General features: G+C 36.5%; 1 long non-coding RNA gene across 2 annotated transcripts in view; it reads right to left on the bottom strand.

Moving 5' to 3' along the window:
- Positions 1-7,534: 7,534 nt before the first annotated feature.
- LOC309870975 overlaps positions 7,535-25,025 on the bottom strand; it is a 219,333-nt gene continuing 201,842 nt past the window's right edge. For both annotated transcript variants that reach the window (XR_014314915.1, XR_014314916.1), the window contains 2 exons: positions 11,474-11,587; positions 7,535-8,429 (listed from right to left, as the gene is read on the bottom strand). This is a non-coding gene — a long non-coding RNA (uncharacterized lncRNA). The remainder of the gene's footprint in view (positions 8,430-11,473; positions 11,588-25,025) is intronic.

The raw sequence follows: 25,025 nt of genomic DNA, 5'->3' as shown, positions 1-25,025 counted from the left end.
ATTCAAGATCTTTGAGATATAATAATAAGCAATAGGAAGTACTATGAAGTTCAGGATATTGATTCAGTTAGTAGCCAAAATCTCTTCAGCCAAAATTAGGATGGAGAGATCCAATTAGTTACCGTTTTGCCTGAGCAACGAGCTAGCAGGCTGCAGTCTTGGACCTTGTACCCATATCTGTTTCCCATGACTTAATGACTTCGTTCTTTGGATAAGACATGGGGGAATGGAAGGTGGGTGACTATAATCCCCACTCTCTGGAAACATGGAACCAGCACTAAGAAAGTGTTCCAAGTACAAGTTCCTGCTTTCCAGACAATAACTAAACAGGTGGCACAAAAGCCAGACTCTGAGATCAAAGGGTTCTGAATATTTTCCACTAAAAATGATGCTTTTTCCACACCCATAAAAGGAAGAATGCAAGCCGGAGTGGGGGAAATCCTTCTCTTGGTATATGGATGTGTCTTGTATGTCAGGCAGACTACCTTTGCCCCAGCCTGCCTCTCTGGGAAGAAGTGCTTTTCTTGTTTTACCAACAAAATCTTAGTATTTCCTTTCCAGGGAAGGGGGAGGAGGGGGAGTCTTTTCCTCAAACATGTGACAGAGTAGAAAATGTCCTGAACTATGGTAAAAGACCATTGTGACACAGATCATGGCCTCCAGGGAAATTACCTGATAGGTTAATTTATTATTATATTTATTGTTTGTCTCCACCTACTGCCTTCAAAGCTCCATGTGGCAGAAATCATTTCACTGACTCTCATAAGTGTGGTATATTGCCTTTTTATTTTCATTCATCTCAAAGTTTTTTCTAATTTTTCTAGTGATTCCCTCTTGATCCAGTGGTTATTGAGGAGTGTGCACAACCTAATTAAAATGGAGTTACTTCTGTCAGGAACAAAATAGAAATGGTCAAAGCAGGAGCATAAATGGAACAAATCTTTCCTTATGAAAATTTATAGCCCTTCTTAGAAATCATCATAGAGTACTAACCAATCCCCAAATGCCAAGGCTATTCATGCCATCTCTGGACTTCCTTGCTCCCCTGACTCAGTGACCCTGATCCAAATGAGAAAGAAGACCCCTACTCAACCAATCAGCTGAAAAAGTAAAATGACTTCCGTATTTGTTCCGTAAAAATCCTTTAGTCTGTGAGTAACTGGGATTTCAATGTTCCCATAGCCTTGAGTTTCCCTGTGAGCTTGCAGGTCAAATGCTTTGCATTAAACTTATCTTTTTGCTTTGTTTTATTCAGTATGCAGAGTTTGGTTTTTCACAAGTGTATTACTTAATTTCCATATATTTGCGATTTGTCCAACTTTCCTTTTATTATTGACTTCTGATTTATATTTTGGTCAGAGAACATACTTTGTATGACTTCAATTCTTTTAAACATATTAAGATTTGTTTCATGGGATAATATATGGTTTATTTTGAACCACATTTTATGTATACTTTAGAATATGTATATTGCTATTGTTATGTGGAGTGTTGTGTAGATAGTGTTTACACTATCTCTAGTGTATAAACCAGATACTGGTTTATAGAGTTCAGATTGTTGACCCTCTGGCTCTTATTATAGCCAGACCTTCTATTAGTGAAAATGAGATATTGACACTACCAACTACTGAATCATGTTTTCTCTTTACAATTCTGTCAGATATTGCCCCATGTATTTTGAAACAGTGTTGTTAGTTTCATATGTGCTTGTACATGTTAGGTCTTTTTGATGGATTGATGCTTTAATCATTAGGAAATGTTTTTTCTTTAGCTCTAGTAGCATTTTTTCTGTCTTAAACTTGATGTATGGTATTAGCATAGCCATTCTAAATCTCTTCATTTATTGTTTGTTTGGTAAATAGGTTTCATGCTTTTACACTTGTGTTTTTTTAATCAATTCTTTTAATCTCTGCCTTTGGATTGCAGGGTTTAATCCATTTCCCTTTAAAGGAATTATTGATAAGGCATGATTTACATCATCCATTTTGCTATTTGTTGTCTATATGTCTTAGGGATTTTTCTTTCTGTATTCCTCTATTAATGTCTTAATGATATTAAAGAGACGAATTTCATTGCATTTTTTAAAATTTTCTTGTTTTTCATTTGCTGTATTTTAAGAATTATTTTCTTTGCAAGTGCCAAAGGATTGATTAATACCTAGCATATACCAATTTAGTTTAAAATTTTTTAAAAACCATATATATATATATATATATATATACACACATATATATACATTATATATATACATATACATATATATATGTGTATATATATATATATATATATATATATATATTATCCTTGTTTCTCCTATCTAATTTAGATAGAATTTGTGACAGTAACAGCGTAGAAGAAGGAGAGGTCAGAGCTCTACAGGAACTCTGTGTGATGGCTGGGGTATGCCTTCTTCATCTACCAGGCATTTGACAGTCAGCCTTAGGTTTCACTGCCTGCTCACAGAGCCTCAACATTAGCCAGAGTTGAGAGTTCAGGGCCTTTTTAGGTGTTTCTAGGGCATACACTTAGCCCAGATCATGTGTGGGGACTTCTAGATTCCCAAATACGTGCCAGAGCTTTTAAGCCACCTTATGAACATCTTTATCTCCAGATAATTGTGACAATTTTTCTTTGGTGTTCTCATTACTTTACAGAGAAGTTTTCAATCACCTTAACCCCACCATACCTATTGAAATTCTGACATCTAATATTTTAATGTATAACCAAATGATTATGTACCATGTAATTTCTTTCTTTCGTCTTTCTCCCCGCTTCCACTAAGTGGCAATGTAACTGGAATGACTATTTCTTATAGTTCAACTAAGATACATGCTATATCTTTCCATCTAAGCTCAAAGTAAATGATGGTTGAGTGTACACAGGCTTTTACAGAGATATTTCTGTAATGTAGAACCTACATTCTGATTAATCTTTAAGTTCCTTCATGTGCTTATTGATAGCAACGGGCTTGCTTAATGCTCAAAGTCTTTAATTCTGTTTATTACAAGAGCTAATTTGTGCACATGATGACCCTGCGTTTGATTTACGGCTGCTTCATACGTTCTCTTTAAAGGAAATTTCCCATGTATGAGAAATGCTCTGAGTAGTTGAATTCTGCCATCATTGTCTTTGGTTTAGTTATTCTCTGTAAATGAGATTTTTCCAGTTAAATCTTTATTGTCCTCAGGATAGATTTCATCAGTCTCTTAACATGTAACTCTGTTCAGTGAGTTAGAAATAAACTAATATATTTTCATCAAAAGAAAGTATTGTATGGTTACCTTGATGATCGTTGAGCGTGATCTGCATTCAGAAACGTTGTTATGGCAGAAGACTAACACAGCTGATACTGTTTAATTTGTTTTGATTTGTCACCATTCACTTTATTTTGTGATGGGAGTCTGTGCAACAAAATTTATGAAGTTGGACTTCATTCCCACAGCAATAAATCTCTTTTAAGTAAGTGAGATATAGCTCATTTCCTCCAAGGAATTTGGGGTACACCGAAAAAATGTGAAGTGGCCCCCTTAATAGTTTATATTCCGTGTGGTAGTGGCAACTGAGAGATTCATTATTGATTAAATATTTACTGGCTATCTATATATTATTTTTATAAATGATAAAATGGCTCTATTTACTACACAGTACTACCATTACCCTACATATAGGCTCTATCTGGCAACATGGTAAGTGCGATAATAAACTTGGGGCAGCACAGAATGGTGATTAAGAGCAAGGTAACATTTATCACAGTCTTCCTGAGATATCTCAATTTCCACTTACTGTCCCAGTGTAGTTACTACTAGGGCCCCCTTTTAACTCTCAAAATTACCTGAATTGGGGTGATAAATTACATATAGTCACCCTAATTAAAAAGCAGTCTCTGGGGGCACCTGGGTGGTTCAGTGGATTAAGCCGCTGCCTTCGGCTCAGGTCATGATCTCAGTGTCCTGGGATCGAGCCCCGCATCGGGCTCTTTGCTCAGCGGGAGCCTGCTTCTCTCTCTCTCTCTGCCTGACTCTCCGCCTACTTGTGATCTCTCTCTCTGTCAAATAAATAAATAAAATCTTTAAAAAAAAAAAAAAGCAGTCTCTGAAACTGGCCTCTGTGAATTCAAATTCATATTCCTTTATTGTCTGCATATGTGATAAAAACAGTTTACCTTTTCTATACCTCAATTTCCTAATTCATTAAAAGGGGATGGTCATAGCATCTGTCTAGTAGGGTTATGTTAATTCAGTGTATGCAAAGCTCTTGGAATAGTACCTGGCACTCAACAAGTGCCGTATATCTAATAAAGAATGTCCTATACCACATGCAACAAATATAACTTTTAGGCCACATTCATTTAAAAGGTTTCTACTGTCCCGGGAAATTGACTTATTCCAAATTAGCGTTTAAAGAGAGAATAAAGACCAAGTGTCCACTGACTGATGAATGGGTAAGGAAGATGCGGTATATTACTCAGCCATAAAAAAAGAATGAAATCGTACCATTTGCAAAGACACAGGTGGAGCTGGAGAGCATTATGCCGAGTGAAGTAACTCAGTCAGAGAAAGACAAATACCATATGATTTCACTCATATGAGGAATTTAAGAACCAAAACAAATGAGCAAAGAGAAAAGAGAGGGAGAGGCAAACCAAGGAAACATACTCATAACTACAGAGAACAAACTGATTGTACAAAGGGGAGGTGGGTGGTGGAGTAGGTTAAACAGGTGATGGGGATTAAGCAGTGCACTTGTGATGAGCATGCCGAGAGGTATGGAAGTGTTGGATCACTCAGTTGTACACCTACAACTAATATTATGCTTTATGTTACCTAGAATTTAAATAAAAACTTTTTAAAAAATAGAGAATAAAGACAGAAGGAAACAAAAGGGCTAACAAAATACAGTAAAATGTGAGAGAATTTGCTAAAAAGAGTAAGGTGTATTTTTGTGAGCAGTGCTAACTATATTTTCCCCTCCAGGATAAAAATACTTTATATTAAAAAAGCAATATCCGAATAATTTTCCTATTAATTCACAAGTCTACATCTATCTGAATCATGTGCTATCACGGGCTCTTCCAAATGTGCCATAATATTACCTAAAAACCTTAGGAAGTGAATAGTGCTATTCCTTTACTTAGAAACCTCTGAAGTTAGAATTGTGCCTTCTAGTCCCTGGAGTACACAATTTGCATTCTACTGATTATAGTAACACCATTGTACTTAAAGCTTCTCCCTTTGGGTGAATGTAAATCTCTGTCTATTTGATCCCTTGCAGGGAGCTTTTCATTTCAATAGAAAATATAAAAACAGTCTTTCACCTAAAACACACATACTTGGAATAAGTTAACACAGAACTTGGAGGAATGTAATACAAGAGTCTTATTGCCTTGCCTGATCATAAGTGAAACAATACTAGATTGTATTTTTTATTAACTTGTATTGGAGATATTTTTTTCCTCATTCATATATTCAGCTCACATTCTAAAGATGCAGAAGTGCCTGCAACAAGGCTTCAGTAACTTCTCTAATACATCAATGCCAGTCAAGAATGTAGCAGCAGGCAACAGCTAAGCTAACTCTGAATTGCAAATTGACAATATGATTTTGTCCTTTCAGATGTAAAAAGGGAGCTCAGTATTCTCATTAAAGACACAGCTGATATGTTCATTGAGTGAAAGGTAATTTTTAAGGTGAAGTGACAGATAAAGCTCTAATTCACTAATTTACCTTGATTAAGAATTCATACATGACGTAGGCATTAGTGCTAGCTCAAGAGAAATGGAAGAGGTAAAATTAAAACAGCTTTATAGTGGCTTATTTCCTTGCCCAATCTACTTAAATTCTTCAATTCCTTCTGTCAATAAGACAAAAGCTGTTTATCATTCTAATCTCTGTGAATCCAGAGTAAAATGGCTACCTAAGAATAGTAAAGATAGCTAAAACTGGCCTCACCAGAGACACGTATGGCAAATTGGACATGAGGTGATAATGGATGTCCTCACTGACAAGACTTTGCACTTTGGGTAAATAGTGTCAGAGGAAGCTTGAGGGTTCTGTTGTTGCTTAAGCTGAGTAAAGTCCTGGGCTCCAATCTGTCCTTTGCAATGATGGCAACAGTGACCAGTGCAAATATGCCAAGGAATATGTGTACTAAGGAGTATCATATAATAAAAGTGTCTAGCATACTGCTTCTTAAATTAACTGCTATTTGAAGAGAATTAAACTATTTAAAACAAAAACAATTATCTGGCATGATTTTGAGAGCTCCTATAGAAGACATTAAGACAACAACTCATAAATTAAAGGTATCTGTTAGATGTCCTGGGACAGCAGTGGGCAGTGAGCAAATAAAGGATTCTCTATGTGAACAGCCCTCTCTCCAGCAAGATAATGATATATTTACTTTTTCCATCAGTGAACTGGTTGCCTGAGCCCATTATATTATGTGATGGTCTATGGTGTTCACTGAACATTAAAGAAACAGACAATAGTCAAGGGCAGTGAGGAAAAGATCTTAGAAAAAAATGACTACATAGAGTTGATTCTATCCAACCTGCAGAGACAAAAATGGTGGTCTTAGAGAAGTAATTACATTTCTTCTCATGCTTGAGACAATGATCAATTGATTGCCACAGTGGTATGGTATTATACATAAAAAGATGACCCTTGGATATGAGCTGTCCGGATTTATGTTCCACCTCCATTTTTAGCTGTTTTTTTTTAAATTTTTTATTTTAATTCCAGGGTAGTTAACATACAGTATTATATTAATTTCATGTGTACAAAATAGTGATTCAACAATTCCATACATTGCTCAGTGCTCATCGCGATAGGTGTACTCTTAATCCCCTTCACCTATTTCACCCGTTCTCCCTACCTATCTCCACTCTGCTATGTTTTATTTTATTTTATTTATTTTATCTTAAAGACTTTATTTATTTATTTGATAGAGATCACAAGTAGGCAGAGAGGCAGACAGAGAGAGAGAAGGGGAAGCAGGCTCCCTGCCGAGCAGGGAGCCCAATGCAGGACTCGATCCCAGAACCCTGAGATCATAACCTGAGCCGAAGGCAGAGACTTAACCCACTGAGCCACCCAGAAGCTTAACCCACTTCACCCAGCAATGTTGGACAAAACAAAGTTTTATTTTAAATAAGTACCCTCAATTAAAGTTACTATTTTTTTCAACAAGAACATTTTTTACTTGAAGTGTACTTTAGAATAATACATGGTTCCTAAAGGCACATGTAAAACATTGCATCCCAGAAAAATAAAACACACATTTTCTTCAAGTACACAAAGAAGAATCCTCTGGTTAAATCACATTAAAGAGACATAACAAATATTACAAATTTAAGAAGACTGAAATCATACCAAGGGTATTTTCCAACCACAGTGATAAAAAAAAACTAAAGATCAACAATAAAACAAAGCTAGAAAATCTGAAATGTAAATATTAAATATTTACTACATAAAAATTAAACAACACACTACTTTGCAAGCAATGAGCCAAATAAGAAATCAAACAGCAAGTCTCCTTGTGGTATCATGTTGTTTATTTGAACTTTTTTTCTTAATACAGGCATTTGTAGCATAAATTTCACTCTAACATCTGCTTTTGCTGAATCCCATAGGTTTTGGAATATTGTGTTTTCTTTTTCTTTTGTTTTGAGACAGATTTTGATTCACCCTTAGCAGCTGTTTGATCAGGAAGTTGCATCAACTCACTGTACCTCAGGTTTGTTACCTATAAAATGCAAATAATCTTAACTTCAAAGAAGTGCAAACATTTAATCTTGAGTATTACATTAGATAATCGATGTAAAATACTTAGAAACTTCCAGGACATATTATGAAATCTTTAAAAATTAGCTTTTGATATTTTGACCAAGCTGGTTATAGACTATGCATAACCAAAAATTTACCGGTATTGCTTGTCAGTATGTACAGTTAGGCCACAGTATCCTAGGGTCAGTGTTTCCAGTCCCCAACTCCTTATGGTACTGGCAGGCTGGGTCCAAGGACCTGGATAGGGGTCCCACAGGATCAGCCAAGAGGATCCTTGGCTTTACACAGAATAGAAATCAAATGTGAGCCAGAGAAAGTGAAAGAGTTTATTGAATAGTGTGAGTGACCAAGAACAGCAGCTGGAGTGTCTGGGACACTCAGAAAGGAAAGGAGAATAAGTCTTGCTGTCATCACTAGAGGTTAGGGGTTTATGTTGGAAAGGGGTTTAAGGTATGTGTTCCTTCAGGAATCCAGGGTAGGGTACAACTGAAGGTCAGTGTCAGGTAAACAGCAGGTGTCATTCCATCAGTCACTGTGCACGCTACAGAATGTTGAAGCCAGCATCAGCCAAGGTTTGTTCAAAGCTCACATCCTGGAACACGTTTGGGATCTGGCTCTTCTTAGATGATATCAGATGTTTGGAGCCTAGGACAAAACCCAGAGAATGATTAACTCTTGTTTGCTTTCCCCTTGAAGTGGGAACATAGCTTATTTTGTCCTATTCAGAGGCAAAATATAGAACATGAGTAAATGGCAGAAAGCAGCAGAGATGGAGCCTTTCTGAAATGGAGTCCCTTCAGCTTTCTTACCTCCCTTACATCAAGATAGTAGTTAAGTGATTTCTGTTTGAGAGAATACTAAGAATCATACATGCATAATTGTACAACTCTAATACTAACGGTTTTTTCAAGGGTGTAGGATGTAGTCAGAGCTCTCTGTGGGGTTCCAAGCCTACTGCCTATGCCCATCCCTGCCTGCCTTTCCTTGACTCCTGAACACAGCATCTTTCCCTAATTTCCTAAGACTGAACATCTCTTCACCTGCCCTTTCTAAGAGTATTCTGGTAGCATAACTGTTGAACCCTAATGGAAGTTCCTTCCTTTATGGCAAAGGGCTTTTCCCCCAGAGACCACATGCCGAGGGCTGGTTGAATATAGCTCAGTCTCATAATGTACTTGGAACTCTCCTGGTCCCTCTGACTAATAATCTGTCTGGCCCACTCTATCATGCTATTTCTTTTTTCCTTTGCTTTAGTCCAAGGAACTCTTGTGTATTTTCTTTAGGTGTAGTCTCCTTCGGGGTCCTTCTGCTCATCAAACTAGTCTGTGTTTCTCTAAAAACATTTATGGACCAGTCTCAAAGTCTTTCCAACTGATCTTCTAGGACCCTTGATGTGCATTTCAGGGTCCCTTACCATTTCATAATGCGTGGAAGTAACCTAAAGATTCTGGCAATTAGGAGGTTAGTCAACATAGAGCATAGAGAATACTTTTAAGTAAATGCCTAACTCCACTTGTCTCACATAATCTAACCTTTGGCTCAATCCAAATACTTGGTATAAATGAAGGGTGTTCCCTGAGATTTCATCAGTACATATAGCTGTATGTCATATGTTATCCAAAATGACTGAAGAGAACTGGCTGGGCCAGTGATCAGAAGGCCAAACACTCATAGTTGGATGTGACTGTCTCCTGGTGTACACACAAGCCTAAGGAGAGATGTAAGGAAGCTGGTGGTGATGCACCCTCTAGTAGATAGCAAGGATGCAATATGGATGACTACTGGAAAGGAGGACACTGAGGAGGACTAATGAGGAGGAAATGGTAAATGTGTGAGGACAAGCTACGGAGTATCTATTTATCTCTCTTTCCATGAATAGAGACACTTTTGTGCATAGTCATGTAATGGTAACATTAAATGTATGGATGCAAGATATATGCATATTAATAAGTTATAATCTGTATGTTCTTATATATAGTTCACTGAAATTAATACATGTTTAAGTGAGGATATCATGGGTTTTTTTCATCTTCTCCCTCTCAAAAATAGAATTTACTAATTTCAGTGTCTGTAGCAAATGATGAACCAAATATCCTGAAGGGAAACTCCTAACTTTTATCTGGGAAATCCCTGAAGAAATTCAAGATTTGTTTGTGCTAATGAAATTTATATAATAGGGATTTTTAAAATAATGAAAAATGCTGCCTTGCCACACTTTTTAAACATGATGGTGATATTAATAATGATAATAACATCCTTTCTCTCTGCCTTTTTAAGGAATAGATAATAAACATTAGTTTATAAAAAGTTAAGACTTGGATAATACTTTTGGTAGATATTATTCTATCATTTTTTTCCTGGGTTTTTTATGAACCTCTCACATTTATTTAATTCTAATATAAATAATACATTTGATAACTTAAGAATATCAGTCATCCAGCTGACATCACAGAAATAAGTTAGAACCACAACAGATCTAGAGAGTATTTAGTCCAATTCCTCTACTTTCTAGATAAAAAAACAAGCTGAGGGAGGATAAGACTTGATTAGGGTAATCCTGTGAGTCTGTACATTCCCCCTCACTTCAAAAAAGTAGTTCACTCATTGGGAGTTAAGAAAAAACCTGAATATTCTGATTCATGGTCATTTACTATAAACTGATTTTTCTTTTAATCTTCACCGCTTCCAGATTGTCCCATTTTAAAGATTAACATAACTGAAGACCATGTCTAAAAATAAAATAATTCTCCCAAAAAATCAGGCCAGGAATAATTTCCACTTGATACAAATACTTGAGTATTCCCACCTTTTTGAGCTGAGCATCTAGGGAAATTAAATGTAATCAGTTTTTCCCTAGTTTTAGGGGTTTTTTTCTATGTAGTTGATTGCCAGTGATAATTTAATTACCACTTATCACAGGGGAGGTTGGGGGTTTGTTTTTCTGCTCTAGTTTTACTTTTTCCCAATCTCACTATACATTTAGGGACTAAAGCTTGAGGTCTTTCTATCCTTCCTTCAGTTATTCTACTGAAATCTAACTTTAAAATGTTAAGGGTACTGATTCAGACAATCAAGATTTGTTTTATACCTATTAGATACTAGTTTCAGAATCATCTTTGATATAATACATCTCTCTCTCTTGCTTTTTATGTCCATAATTCAAATACCACTGAGACTCCTTTGAGAAACACTTTTTGGTAAGTTTCCTCTCCATTTCTATTCTTACCCTGAACTGTTTTGTTGTTGTTGTTGTTTTTTAATCACAACTAGTGATTTCCACACTTGTTTTCCTAATTCCCAGGTATTACATCAGACTTAGTAAATCTGAATATCCAGGAGTTGAGCCTCATCATCTCTTCTTCTGACAATGTCTTTGTGCCATTTTGACAGAGCATATTTAAGTAAAAACATGTAATTATTAAAGTGTTCTCCAGATTGTTTTTTATTCTCCAAGATTTGCCCAAAATCAACTCATTCTTTACTTTCTATCAGAAATACTGGAAAAATCTCTGATGTCCAAAAACTCTTAACATGCTTTTTCATGTCCAACAATTTTAGAACGGCTCCATAGTAGATCATCTGTTATGAATTCCATAGCTGAAGTGCTTTGTTCCTTAGTAATGTCACATCTTTTTCATCCAGACTTTTGCCCCACTACTCTCCAGCATACATTTTTAGTATACTCATACTTAATGTATTTGCTCATATGTTGTTCCTATTGGTGCTCCTTACCACTTCTCACTTCTTCTCACTTCAGCTCTGTTTTTCTCCTTTTTCCAGCAAGACGTGAATCATTTTTTATCCTTTGAAGATAGGAATAATATTTTATACCTTTCTTTATCCCTACCATTTTGAGAACTGTGTTATGGTCCAATAAATCCTTGTTAAATGATAATGAGGATGCTCTCAGGACAAAAGTGTGGACAGGTCAAAACATGCGGATTTGACTAATTAATGAGTACTTTTATATTGTTCTCAATTTCTCAAACACTGATTTAATCCTTTTTTTGTCTTGGTACTCATTAAATCTGTACCCATCTGAGTACCCACTGGAATATAGGGGATTATTGGAAAGGAAGACACTGAAGAGGACAAATTGTGGTTCATCAACAGACAATTGATGAAATCTGTGTTAATTATATAATGTGATATGCAGTTTTCTATAAGTATGAACAGTTGCTAAATGAATTTTTAAAAGATATCATTCTAACAAAGGTGAGGGTAAAAATTCTGTGTTTACTGCTTACTTTTTTATTTTTTAGTGAGGCGTTATACCTAGGAAAGAATTGATTAATCAGTAGTGGACAAAATAATAAAATGTTATTTTTAAAACTATGCCAACAGGAATTAAGGTCTTCGATATGAGATGAACCCTCGGTAAAATGGCCAAACTAGTTGATGAAATAAGCAAGTAAAATTAATTCTTCTATTGTTCTTGTGTTCTGGAGTTTGGGGCAGAGCCAAAGCCTGAGTGTTTGCTAGGATGATCATAAGAGACCCTTGGTATCAGGACTTTCTCTCTCTGATTAACAGTAACATTCCTTCACATAAAGACATAGGAGAAAGGTACTTAGTGAGGAATAAGGAAAATATCTAAAGAATGCAACTGAGTCAGAAATCAGATTGCTTTAATCCAGAGTCAGTATTACTAGGAACCAGGAAGTAACCACACTGTTTGGGTACATTCTGTCACACTGATGACTTTTATCTGTTCCCCTGCAGTGTCAGTACTCACTCCAGGGATTTTAAAGATCACTTATTCTCTGGTCCCTTTCTCCTTAAAGGCACTGTCTTAAATTCTCTAACCAGTTTTTTGGAGTTTCCTGGAAGCAGAGCAGCTAGAAAAGGGCAAAGATGCTAAAAAGTTGAATAGGCGTTTGCTACTTTGGAATGCAAAGCCAAAAGCTAGATTTTAACCATGATGTCTAATAAGTTGTTGGGGCTAGAAATATTGGTATTGGTCTGAGGGAGGACAATTTTGAATATCAGGATAAAAATTGGTTTGTAGATACCAATTGTGTGGACCTGAAACTTCTGGTTACAGCAGAATACAGCATTTGGAGCAGTCATTCAAATTCAGATAAATTAAAACATTAGTCTTTTTTTAAAAGCAAGGAATTGGAAGCATTGGTGGCTCAGCCCATTACATCCCACTCTTGATTTCGGCTCAGGTCATGATCTCACAATCATGAGACAGAGCCTTCTCCCAAGTACAGAGGGATTCTGCTTGAGATTCTCTTCTTCTCTCTGCCCCTCACCCTGCTCATGTGTTCTCTCTCTGTTTCTCTCTCTCTGTCTCTCTCTCAAATAAATGTATAAATCAAAAAAAAAAAAAAAAGGCAAGAAATTAACAGGCCAAAATCCGGGAATAGATGAGAATCCAGAGGGCAAGTTCAAGTGACCTTTTCCCAAGGACATTTTTCCATTTGGGGGGGGTAAAAAAAAAAAAGGCCAAGAAATTGAGCTTTTTTGGTTGTTGTTGGTGGTGGTCTAATCAGAATAAAAGGACCTAACTTGAAATGGAGGGTCTAATCAGAATAAAAGGACCTAACTTGAAATGGAGGGTCTAATCAGAATAAAAGGACCTAACTTGAAATGGAGGGTCTTTTAGGTGGAGAGTCCATCATGATATGTTAAGCTCCTGAGAAACTTAAACTGGAAATAAACGAACTTGATGCCAACAGGCTTACACTCTGGATGAACTAGGAAATGTCCGTACATTGATAGGGAGCCCAAGGAAGATGACAGAAGTAAACAAGAATCTTCTCAGTAACAGTGGAGCTTTATTATAAGCCTCAATGTATTCCTATGAATAATTTTTCAAATAAAAGTTTACTGAGTACCTGAGCGCATAGAGAAACAAAAAGCAAGAAAAACAGCAATAAAAAGAGAAACAGGCTAAAATGATTAGACAAATATCAAAAACAAATTATAATACTGTCTTTAAAGAAATCAAAGACACACTTCAAAATATTTGCAAGAAGTTATAAAAACTAAAATAGGCTTGAGAAATAATGAAATATAAGTTCTGTATCTAAAAATCACAATAAATCAAATGAAGAACTTAATTGTGGATTTAGTTCCAAATTAAACACTGCTGAAAAAACAATTAGCGTTTAGAAAGATAGGTCAGAAAAAGTTATGTTGAACCCTTGCTGCCCCGGGTATAGGTTAGAGGCATTATTTAAGATGAAAATGGCTGAAATTTTACAAAAGAAATAAAAGGCACCATTCCAAGGCTTTAATAACTCCATAGAATCCTAATCAGGATAAGTAAACAAATTCCTCCCTAAGTATACCATAATACAGAACTGCAGAAAACCAAAGACAAAGAATATAATCTTAAAGTAAGCCAGAAAATCAAAGATAACAGAAATAAGAGTTAACAAAGAGTTGACTCAGATACATAATTATCATTCTACCACACATGGTTTTGATTATTTATATGGTTTATTTTAAAGACAACATATGGGCTCTGAAAAGTTGGCTATTAACACAAGAACTGGAGTCAGAGTGCCCAAGTTCAAAGCCTTGTTTACAACAAAATAACTGCATAACCTTGAGTAATTTACTTAGCCTTTAACTATTACCAGTACTTTCCTCAGAGGCTTATGTGATCATTTAGATGTGGCAGCACAAATTAAACAATTATCTCAATGTGTGGCATACAGAGACTACTCAATAAATGCGAAGTATTATCATGAGTATTATTTTGTAATGTATTTTAAACAGTATTCATTTACATTTTATTGTACATAGATTTTTTTACAGGTGGTTCTTTAAAAAGGGTAAGGCATCTAATTTTTTTTTAATTTGTACATTAATGAAATATTTTATTTATGAGGAATATTAATATGCTAAATATATCCCTGGTGGACATGCAAAAAGTACTCTGAAAACCAAATCACCATGAAAATCCTAGTTTTAATTTGATGTATGCTATATAAAAATTGTGTGTGTGGTAAGAATTAATCTGATCATTACACCAATAATCATAACAAATGCTTACAATATGCTCACCATGTGCCACGTTCTGTCTGTTCTAAGCACGATAAATGTATTATTTCCCAACAAACTTATGATATAGGTACAGTTATCATCTCCATCTTACAGAGCATGAAACTGAACCTTGAAAGGAGTCCATCCACATTAGAGCTGGGAGTTAATCCTTGACTGCCTGGCTTGAAAGGTTTTGCACCTTACCTTGAATGACAAACTAAGCTCTGGAGAGTCTTCCTGGGATGTAGTGAACTGGGATTTGATTTACGTGTTTTCAGTGTTCCAGGAGTACTCCATTACATTGTTCATCTCAGGGTTTATAAGGGGTCACAGTGAGCCAATGTGGCTTATGCAAAAAATTATTATATAAAATAATAAATTAGCCATGCAAAACACTTCAGTTGTTTTACACCTACTTCTTCCCCTTTTTTGTTTCCCAAATTATGTTTTAGTTCAGAATTTGAATAGGCCCTGGTAAAATGTGTCTGCAAATAGTTATGAATTAGATAGGGTAGTATTTCACAGTGATATCTGAATATTGAAACAATGCTGCTTTTTTAAGCTTGATGGAATTTCGGTGTAAAATAAATTTAAAATACTATTTTCAAAGTCATTTTAGATCATTGAATACACAACTTAAGGCATCCCCAAATCTTCCTTAGTCCCTTGTTTGGAGCACTACTACACATATGTATGCAATTATGAATTGTATATCGGTAGGGGAAGTTGGATTTAAGAGAATTAGAATGAATGAGAACATGATGGAAGTGGTCAAAAGAAGAAATTTATTGATATAAAAGGCATCAGGAAGAGGCACTAGGAAAATAGCCAGAATATAACAAAAGGACAAAAAAAATGAAGTTAGATGTATTTTAATGGCATGAAATGCTACTAAAGCTTTTTTCTTGCTTATGATTGCTAGCTTTACTATTCATTAAGTAAATTCTTATTTCTGACAGAATATGATGATTCAATATCTTCAAATGGCAGGCATGGCATCAAGCCTGACATGTCCTGGGCAGTAAGAAAGCTGTCATTTCTAAAAAGCTAGTTAGTCCCTCCCAGGCAGTCATCAGGCCATTAGACAACGGGAAAAGCAATACTTTCTGCTCTACTTGGCCTCTATTTTGCTTATTCTGAAAGGAAAAAGGTTAGCAAAATTATAATCTGACTTGGCCTTTATTTAACATTAGGGGGCGGTAACAGTAGCTTCAGTGGTAAGCACAACTGATAGATCTGTTAACTGTTTCTGCTGTTGTTTTTTCTTTTTTTCTTTTTTTTTCTAAGTCATTAGTGAGTGAGAGCCCTTAGGAGAAAATACTAGGGTATACATTTAAAGTGGCAATGATTCATAAAATTTCTTTCTCGTAAAAAGGCCATGGTTTTGTGGAGCTCTCATTTTGCTTTCACTTATGCCTAGTTAGCAAACAAACCATTACTGAAATATTATTTTGAAAGCAAACACTCATAGTATCAAAACCCTTAAGTATGGCAAAAGAGGAGAGTGACACCTTGTCCTTCTTGTCATGGGATCTAAATTCTTAAGAAAGAAAAAGACGATTAACAGATACTCCAAAGATTCGCTTATTCATCCAACTTCTTCAGTCATGTATATTTACCTCAGTGGACATCTATTATGTGCTGTGCCCTTTGTTATATACGAGGTGACAATGAGAAATAAGGTATGTGATATGTAATAAAAGAGAACTCACAGATGAAGAGTGAAACTGTGGTGTAAGCAAACAACTGGGATATAGTATGATCTAGTATGTGATACGTGCTCCAGCAGTGATGGCCAAAGGAAGAAGTAATCTATTCTCCCTGAGGAATAGGGAGGGTAGGGATGACTTGAGAGAGAAGAAGTTCTCTCTACTGGTTCCCTGAAAGATGACTTGGAAGGTGTTTCCCAGACAGATAAGGAGAAGTGGGGAGCCATTTGAAGCACAAAGAAAAAGCTAGTCGAGGCAGGAGAGAACATCTGGGGTTCAAGGCAGAACGAGCCGTACGGTATAGCAGGAGCAGAGGAACTCAGGGGAAATAGTAGACAGGCTATTGGAGAAATCACAGAGGGTGACCTTGAAAACCTATCTGGTTTTGAAAAATAGATGGCAGACGTGTTTATTTTTAAAAACGGTGTTCTAGAGAAAACATGAATCAAGGTAGATATAGGACATTTTAAAAAGATAATGAATTTTTCCTTTTAGAAAAGAAAAGATTATTTTCATACATTCTTTTGAACACTCTTCTGTCCTAATATTCCCTAACCCCAGTCTCTCTATTCTTAAGGACTTGGACTCCTACAGTGTTCTAACTATCCCAGCTCACACTTTGCTCTCTTCTCTGAACCATTAATTGTCTGAGACAATCCTTTGATACTTCAGCAGCCTCATACTTTTAAACAAGCTTCTAAATTTACAGATCAAGACAATGAAGCCTAGAGAGATGAAATCACTTGCTGAGAGTTTTCAATATTCTGCTTTACATTTCAAGTTAACATTTTATATGTGTAAATATTGTCTCTCCAACCAAAGTATAAACAATAAGGGGCTGACTTCCATTGTATTAATCTCTACTTTCCCTTCTACAATCTTGACTAATTACCCGGATGATAGGTTGTCAGTGTGAGTTTGCAGATTGTTGGGCAGAGGGACTTACTTTCTGGAATACATTTCTCTTAAAAGTGAGGAAAGGGGGGCTTTGGGGACTCAGAAAAATAACCTCATATTTACTATTAAAGAAATGAAACTCGGGACAGCTGTGTGGCTCAGTTGGTTAAGCCTCTGCCTTGGGCTCAGATCATGATCGCAGGGTCTGCGGATCCAGTCCCATGTCGTGCTCCCTGCTCAGTGGGGCACCTGCTTCTCCCTCTGCCTGCTGCTCTCCCTGCTTGAGCTTTCCCCAACTCTCTCTCTCTCTGACAAATAAATAAAATCTTCAAAAAAAAAAAAAAAATGAAACTCACCAAACTTTAGTCTGCCTCTCTGCCTTTAGAACCTCCTTGTCTTTGTTCCTACACTAAGCAGAAACCATTGTCTTTTGGAGGGAAAAGATGGGGGACTTGTGCAGGAATCCATTAGCCGGAAGATTATTGTTGCCCTTCCCCAGCTTACCTCTGCCATGAGACATCAAGAACACAAACAAGGCTTCAAGACTATTCATTATCTGTCTGTAAGGTGTCAGGTTTGCAATCCCATACTTTCACACACGCTGGATTTCATCTGATTATTTCTACACCTCACCATTTCTGAACTGCCCAGAGTATCTTTTGAGTTTCCCATATTACTCTTCTTGACTGAAATCTCCTCTAAAAACCTTGACTCACCTTTATATCTACATCCTTCTTAAAAGTATCTTTTCCATGAAACTAGCTCCCCCCATCATATTTTATCATAGGTATTATAGCATCTCTACTTTATGAGTTTTGCATATGTAGTTGCCCTGTTCATTCGATTTTGAACCCCTTGGAACAAGAAACTATCAAGTCCACTAAAACTACTATATACTAGTATTCAGGGAATAATTTTCTTTGGGTTTTAACTTCAATCACTATGTCATTTATTTTATTATATGTCTATTTTCCTGATTAAACTTGCTACTGAGAGGTTAGTTAACACTTCTTCCATCCCTGCAGGTATAAACTTGGAATTCAAATCATTTTGTCTTGCTGGGTATTAAGATTTCTTCTATTTCCTTGAACAGGAACATATTCTTTCTTGATAAAAAGCTTTTATTTTTAAGGGTTAATCCTCAAATATGGATGGATGTTTTAAAAAATTTAATTAAAAGTTGTCTCTAGGAGGAACTAACTAGATGAAATTTCTGAAAAAGGTCTCCTGTTGCTACATTGACCTGACTCTGGATTTTAGATTGACAGACCTAGAGATCTGATATTGTCATTCACTAAGAGTACCTCATATCTCAGGGGCAGACTTAAATTAAACAAGCTCACAGACAGATGCATAAAACCAGAATGCCTATTTATTGATTTACAATGAGAAAAATAGCTGTTACATGGACTAGAATACTAATGCCAACATTCTCTTCCAGAAAACCATATAACAATTCCTACTTGGGAAGCTAAATTATAACATGAAGATTGCTTGGTGAGTATGAGATCAGAACAGGGCACGACTAGGACCTTTTGAGACCATACGCATTTTAAAAAGCCTCCCCACTTCCCTTATATTATTCAAAATATAAACAATACAAAGCTACAAAAATGTGAAATGTCCAAAAAAGTTTTGATTTATCCCATGAGGAATACTTTCATACTCTCATTGAAACATCAAATATCATATTTTTTCAAGACTAATATTTTTGTGATCTTGGTTTGTTATTGTCCTCAAATACACAATTGGTCTGCTGGGCCTCAGAACAAGAGGAGCTAGTTCTAGTACTTGGAGTTTTGATTGCAACAAGGCTGGATGCAGCAAACCAAAACTCTATGTTCTGGACACTGCTTAGGTAGATGCTGCTAAAGTTTGCGAAGTGACTCTTCTCTATGCTTCCATAACCTGATTCATCTTTTTCTGATTGACACATTCTTTCTTTAAGTATGTTAATGTATTCAATCAATTTATAGTCAAGGAAGGCTGAACTGAGAATATTCTGTCTAGGAAGAGTTTGCTTATCTCTAATCTGCTCTATTGTGCATGGATTTCATAATGTAGAGCACATTCAAAGGGCAGTAAATTCCCCCCATCTCATAACAATCACTACTGAAAAGGGAGAAAATAAACTATATCCTCATAGCACACCAAGCAAAAAGGCCTGTTTAGGGTAACTACTCTTATATACAGATATTATGCAGGGTAGGATCAAATTTATATTAGCCTGTGCAAGAACACGGTTGACATCACAAATGATCACCAGCCAGAAGGCAGGATTTTATGAAGAGTGTGTGTTCTGAATAATTAAAAACACACTCATTGAATGAAAAATAAATGAATGTGAAGGAAAAATTTTAAAAGTCTTCAAATAATAAGAACAGTTAAATATCTAGCATTTTTCATGCTTTGCACATTTAACAATTTAGATAAAATATTAGATTTAAGAAAGGCTGAGGACCTGACTCCATAAAATATTAATTAAACAGGGAATAATCATAACTTCAGTGTGGAAAAATCTGGCAGACAGCACTCTAACCAAGTAAAGTCACCTGTAAGATACATAGATACCATATCCCTACCAATATGATCCAATGAGAAGTACACACAATATAACTTTTGAGGTGCTCTTGCCAAAAATGCATAATCTTTTTTTTAAAGAATTTATTTATTTATTTTAGAGAGAGACAGAGATACAGCACTAAGGGGGAGGAGAGGGACTGACAGTCTCCCCATTGAGCAGAGAGTGCAACTTGGGGCTTGATCCCAGGACCCTGGGATCATGACCTGAGCCAAAGACAGCCATTTTACCAACTGAGCCACCCAGGTACCCCCCAAAATGCATAATCTTAATCTAGTTGTGCAAATACATCAGACACACCCAGTGTGAGAGGCATTCTATAGAGTAACTGCCTTTTGAAAAGCATCAAGTTCACGAAGTACAAAAGAAAATTGAAGAACTAGCAGAAAGTAAAACAAGACAAGACTAAGGAGCCATGACAATTAGATGTAATATGGGAACCTGGATGAATCCTGAACCAGAAAAAGAGGTACAAGTAGGGGGGCACTTGGGTGGCTCAGTGGGTTAAGACTCTGCCTGCAGCTCAGGTCATGATCTCAGGGTCCTGGGATTGAGCCCCACGTCAGACTCTCCCCTTAGCGGGGAGCCTGCTTCCCCCTCTCTCTGCCTACTTGTGATTGTGATCTCTCTCTCAAATAAATAAAATTTAAAAAAAAAAAAAAAAAAGAGGTACTAGTAGGAAACTTGGTGATAGACCAAAAAGATTTGTAGATTAGGTTTAGTGAATCAGTGTCAATGTCCTGGTTTTGAAGATTGTGCTATGGTTATATGAGATACTAACGTTAGGGAAGCTGGTGAGATTTGGAAACTCGGTGCTATTTCTGTAATTTTTCTGTAAATATAAAATTATTTTAAAATAGTAAGTTAAAAGAATAAGTTTCATAGATAAACAAATTTATGTATCATCTAAGTGAAGTAAATGCATCTAAAAACTTCTTTGTAAATGATACTGACAATCTCTCATGCGCTAATGACAGAGTTTTTCCTCTACAACACAAGCAGTAGCTTCTGAAAGCTTTCTTCACCTCCATTCTTTCAGATTTGTCACATGTAGTTTATTTTTTCAAAATATACTTTTTTTTTTCTTTTTTTGGCTGTCCTCCAAAATTCATCCTCTTTATTTCATTGGGACAAAATTGTAGGTGGAGACATGGTTGTTCAGCCAGAGACCCACTTCTCAGCCTCCTTTCCACTCTGTGAGGAGTTGTGCCTGGGTCCTTGAAGTAGAATGTGAGAGAAATGAGACGTGTTGCTCCCAGCTGTGGGCCTTGTGGCATGGAGGTGCGATCCAGCTTCCACCAGGCAGCAAGGCCAATACACCTAGAGCAGAGGCGGACACACTTTTTCTGTGAAGGGCCGAATAGTAACGATGTTCAGTTTTGTGACTATACAGTTTTTGCTCTATGGCAAAAGCATCCAAAGATGACACAAAAACTATAGGCATGGCCATTTCCAATAAAATGTTATTTATAAAAATGGATAGCAGGTTGATTTGTCTCACAGGCCTGCAGTCTTCTAACTCTTGCCCTATGGTGAAGAGACTATGTAGGGGAAGAGATGCCGAATGACTCGCCAGCCCAGGCTCATCACCCCAGGGCTAGTTATGAAGGAGAAATGCACTTCAATTTTTAAGCTACTGTGTTCTTGAGCCTCTTTGGTCAACACTTTTGCTTTCCCTCCTAACCAGGACACATAAATAGGCATTGTTGATCCTCCTCATACTCAATTTCCCATTTGAAAGCAGGAAACTGTAATTGGGCACTGGCCATTTCAGATGGGTTACTTCTTCTCTTCTTCTTCTTCTTCGTCTTAGTTCTTCTCCTAAGAAGGCCTTAAGTTATTCCTTCCTCTCTATCCATTTTATTAAGACAGATTGGTTTTCCTAGTAGACATCTGTCCATTTGGCCTATTGTCTTACACTTTTTTTTTAAGAATCAATGAAACAAGATAGGATTTGGAGGGAGACAAACCATAAGTGACTCTTAATCTCACAAAACAAACTGAGGGTTGCTGGGGGGAGGTGGGTTGGGAGAAGGGGGTGGGATTATGGACATTGGGGAGGGTATGTGCTTTGGTGAGTGCTGTGAAGTGTGTAAACCTGGTGATTCACAGACCTGTACCCCTGGGATAAAAATATATGTTTATAAAAAATAAAAAATTAATTAAAAAAATATATATATACTTTTCTAACTGTGATTAAAATGCCCATGATAAAATCAAACTACTAAAGATTCTTTTGGGGGGGTAGTGTGTTTATTTGTTTATTTTTATTATTATTTCAAGTTTTTGTTTAAATTTTAGTCAGCACATAGTATAATACTGGTTTCAGAAGCAGAACCAAGTGATTCATCACTCCCATATAATACCCACTGCTCGATATAACAAGTGCCCTCGTTAATACCCATCTCCCATCTAGTCCATCCCTTGCCCACCTACCCTCCATCAACTCAGTTTGTTTTCTATAGTTAAGAGTCTCTTATGGTTTGCCTTCTCCCCTTTTTTCCCCCTTGTGTTATCTTCATCTGTTTTGTTTCTTAAATTCCACGTCTTTCTCTGGCTGACATATTTCACTTAGCATATACTCTAGCTCCACCCCAGTCATTTAAAATGGCAAGATTTCATTATTTTGGTGGCTGAGTAATATTCCACTATATCTATATGGCAAAGAAGACCCATTCTTCAGTTGATGGACGTTTGGGCTATTGTTGTTAATGCTCCCATAGACATTAAGTGGCCTGTATCCCTTCCAATCAGTATTTTTGTATCTGCTGGGTAAATACCTAGCAGTGCAATTGCTGGGTCCTAGGTAGCTCTATTTTTAACCTTTTGAGGAACTTCCATACTATTTTCCAAAGTGGCTGCACCAGTCTGCATCCCTCTCAATAGTACAAGAGGGTTCCCCCTTCTTTGCATCCTTACCAGTATGGGCTGTTTCCTGTGTTGTTAATTTCAGCCGTTCTGACAGGTGTAAGATAGCATCTCATCATTCTTTTGATTTGTATTTCCTTGATGATGAGTGATGTTGAACATATTTCCATGTGTCTGTAGGCCATCTGGATGTCTTCTTTGGGAAAATGTCTTTTCGTGTCTTCTGTCCATATTTTAACCAGTTTATTTGTTTTTTGGGTGTTAAATTTGGTAAGTCCTTTATAGATTTTGGATAATAACCCCTTATCAGATAACTTTTGCAAATATTTCCTCCCATTCCATAGACTGCCTTCTAGTTTTGCTGATTGCTTCCTTCACTGTGCAGAAGCTTTTTATCCTGATTAAGTCCCAAAAGTTCATTTTTCTTTTGTTTCTCTTACCTTTGAAGATGAGTCAAGCAAGAAGTTGCTGTAGCCATCAAAGAGGTTGCTGCCTGCATTCTCCTCTAGGGTTTTGATTGTTCCCTGTCTCACATTTAGGTCTTTCATCCATTTTGAATTTATTTTTGTGTATGGTCTAAGAAAGTGTTCCAGTTTCATTCTTCTGCATATGACTGTCCAGTTTTCCCAAGACTATTTGGTGAAAGACTGTCTTTTACCCATTGGATATTCTTTCCTTCTTTGTTGAAGATTATTAGTTGACCATATAGTTGTGGATCCTTTTCTGGATTCTCTATTCTGTCCCGTTGATCTGTGTGTCTATTTTTGTGCCAGTACCATACTGTCTTGATGACTACAGCTTTGTAATAAAGCTTAAAGTCCAGAATTGTGATGGCTCCACCTTTGTTTTTTCTTTTTCAAGATTGTTTTGGCTATTCAGGATCTTTTGTTGTTCCATACAAATTTTAGGATAGTTTGTTCTAGGTCTGTGGAAAAATGCTGGTGGTATTTTGACAGGGATTGCACTGAATATGTGGATTGGGTAGTATAGACATTTTAACATTTGTTCTTCGAATCCATGAGCATGAAATGTTTTTCCATTTCATTGTGTCCTCTTTAATTTCTTTTATAAGAATTCTATAGTTTTCAGAGTACAGATCTTTTTTCTTTGATTGGGTTTATTCGTAGGTATCTTATGGGTCTTGGTGAAATTGTAAATGGGACCATTTCCCTTTCTGGTGCTTCTTTATTGGTATACAGAAACGGAACAGATTTCTTTTTTTTTTTTTAAGATTTTCAAATTTTATTTATTTGACAGACAGAGATCACAAGCAGGCAGAGAATCAGGCGGGGGGGGGGGGCAGGGAGCAGGCTCCCCACTGAGCAGAGAGCCCAACATGGGGCTGGACCCCAGGACCCTGGGATCACGATCTGAGCCGAAGGCAGAGGATTCAACCAACTGGGCCACCTAGGAGCCCCAGAAATGGAGCAGATAACTACCTGTTGATTTTATATCCTGCAGCTTTGCTCCGTTTGTACATCAGTTCTAGTAATTTTTTGGTGAAGTGTTGGGTTCCACATAGAGAATCATCTCATCCACAAATAGTGAAAATTGACTACTTCCTTGTCAATTTGGATGCCTTTTATCTTTTTTTGTTGTCTGATTGCTGAGGCTAGGACTTGGAGTACTGTGTTATAAATAACAGTGGTGAGAGTGGACATCCCTGTCTTGTTCTTGACCATAGAGGAAAAGTTCTCAGTTTTTCCCTGTTGAGATTGATATTACCTGTGGGTCTTTCACATATAGTCTTTATGATGTTGAGGTATGTTCCATCTATCCCTATTTTGTTGAGGATTTTAACAAGAATAGATGCTGTATTTTGTCAAATGCTTTTTCTGCAACTATTGACAGGGTCATATGTTTTTTATCTCTTCTTTTATGAATGTGGTATATTATGTTGACTGATTTGTGAATAATGAACCACCCTTGCAACTTGGGAATAAATCCCACCTGACCGTGGTAAATAATTCTTTTAATGTACCATTGGATTCAAATTATTATATCTTGTTGATAATTTTTGTATCCATGCTCATCAGAGATACTGGTCTATAATTCTCCTTTTTTAGTGGGGTCTTTGGTTTTGGAATCAAGTCCTGTTGGCCTTGTAGCATGGCTTTGGAAGTTTTCCTTCCATTTCAAATTTTTGGAATGGTTTGTGAAGAACAGGTATTCCCTTTTCTTTAAATG

Source organism: Mustela nivalis (genome assembly GCF_964662115.1).
Source record: "Mustela nivalis genome assembly, chromosome: 8".
Classification (NCBI taxonomy): domain Eukaryota; kingdom Metazoa; phylum Chordata; class Mammalia; order Carnivora; family Mustelidae; genus Mustela; species Mustela nivalis.
Note: the sequence above shows the minus strand (reverse complement) of the source record. Positions and strands in the feature narration are given on the sequence as shown.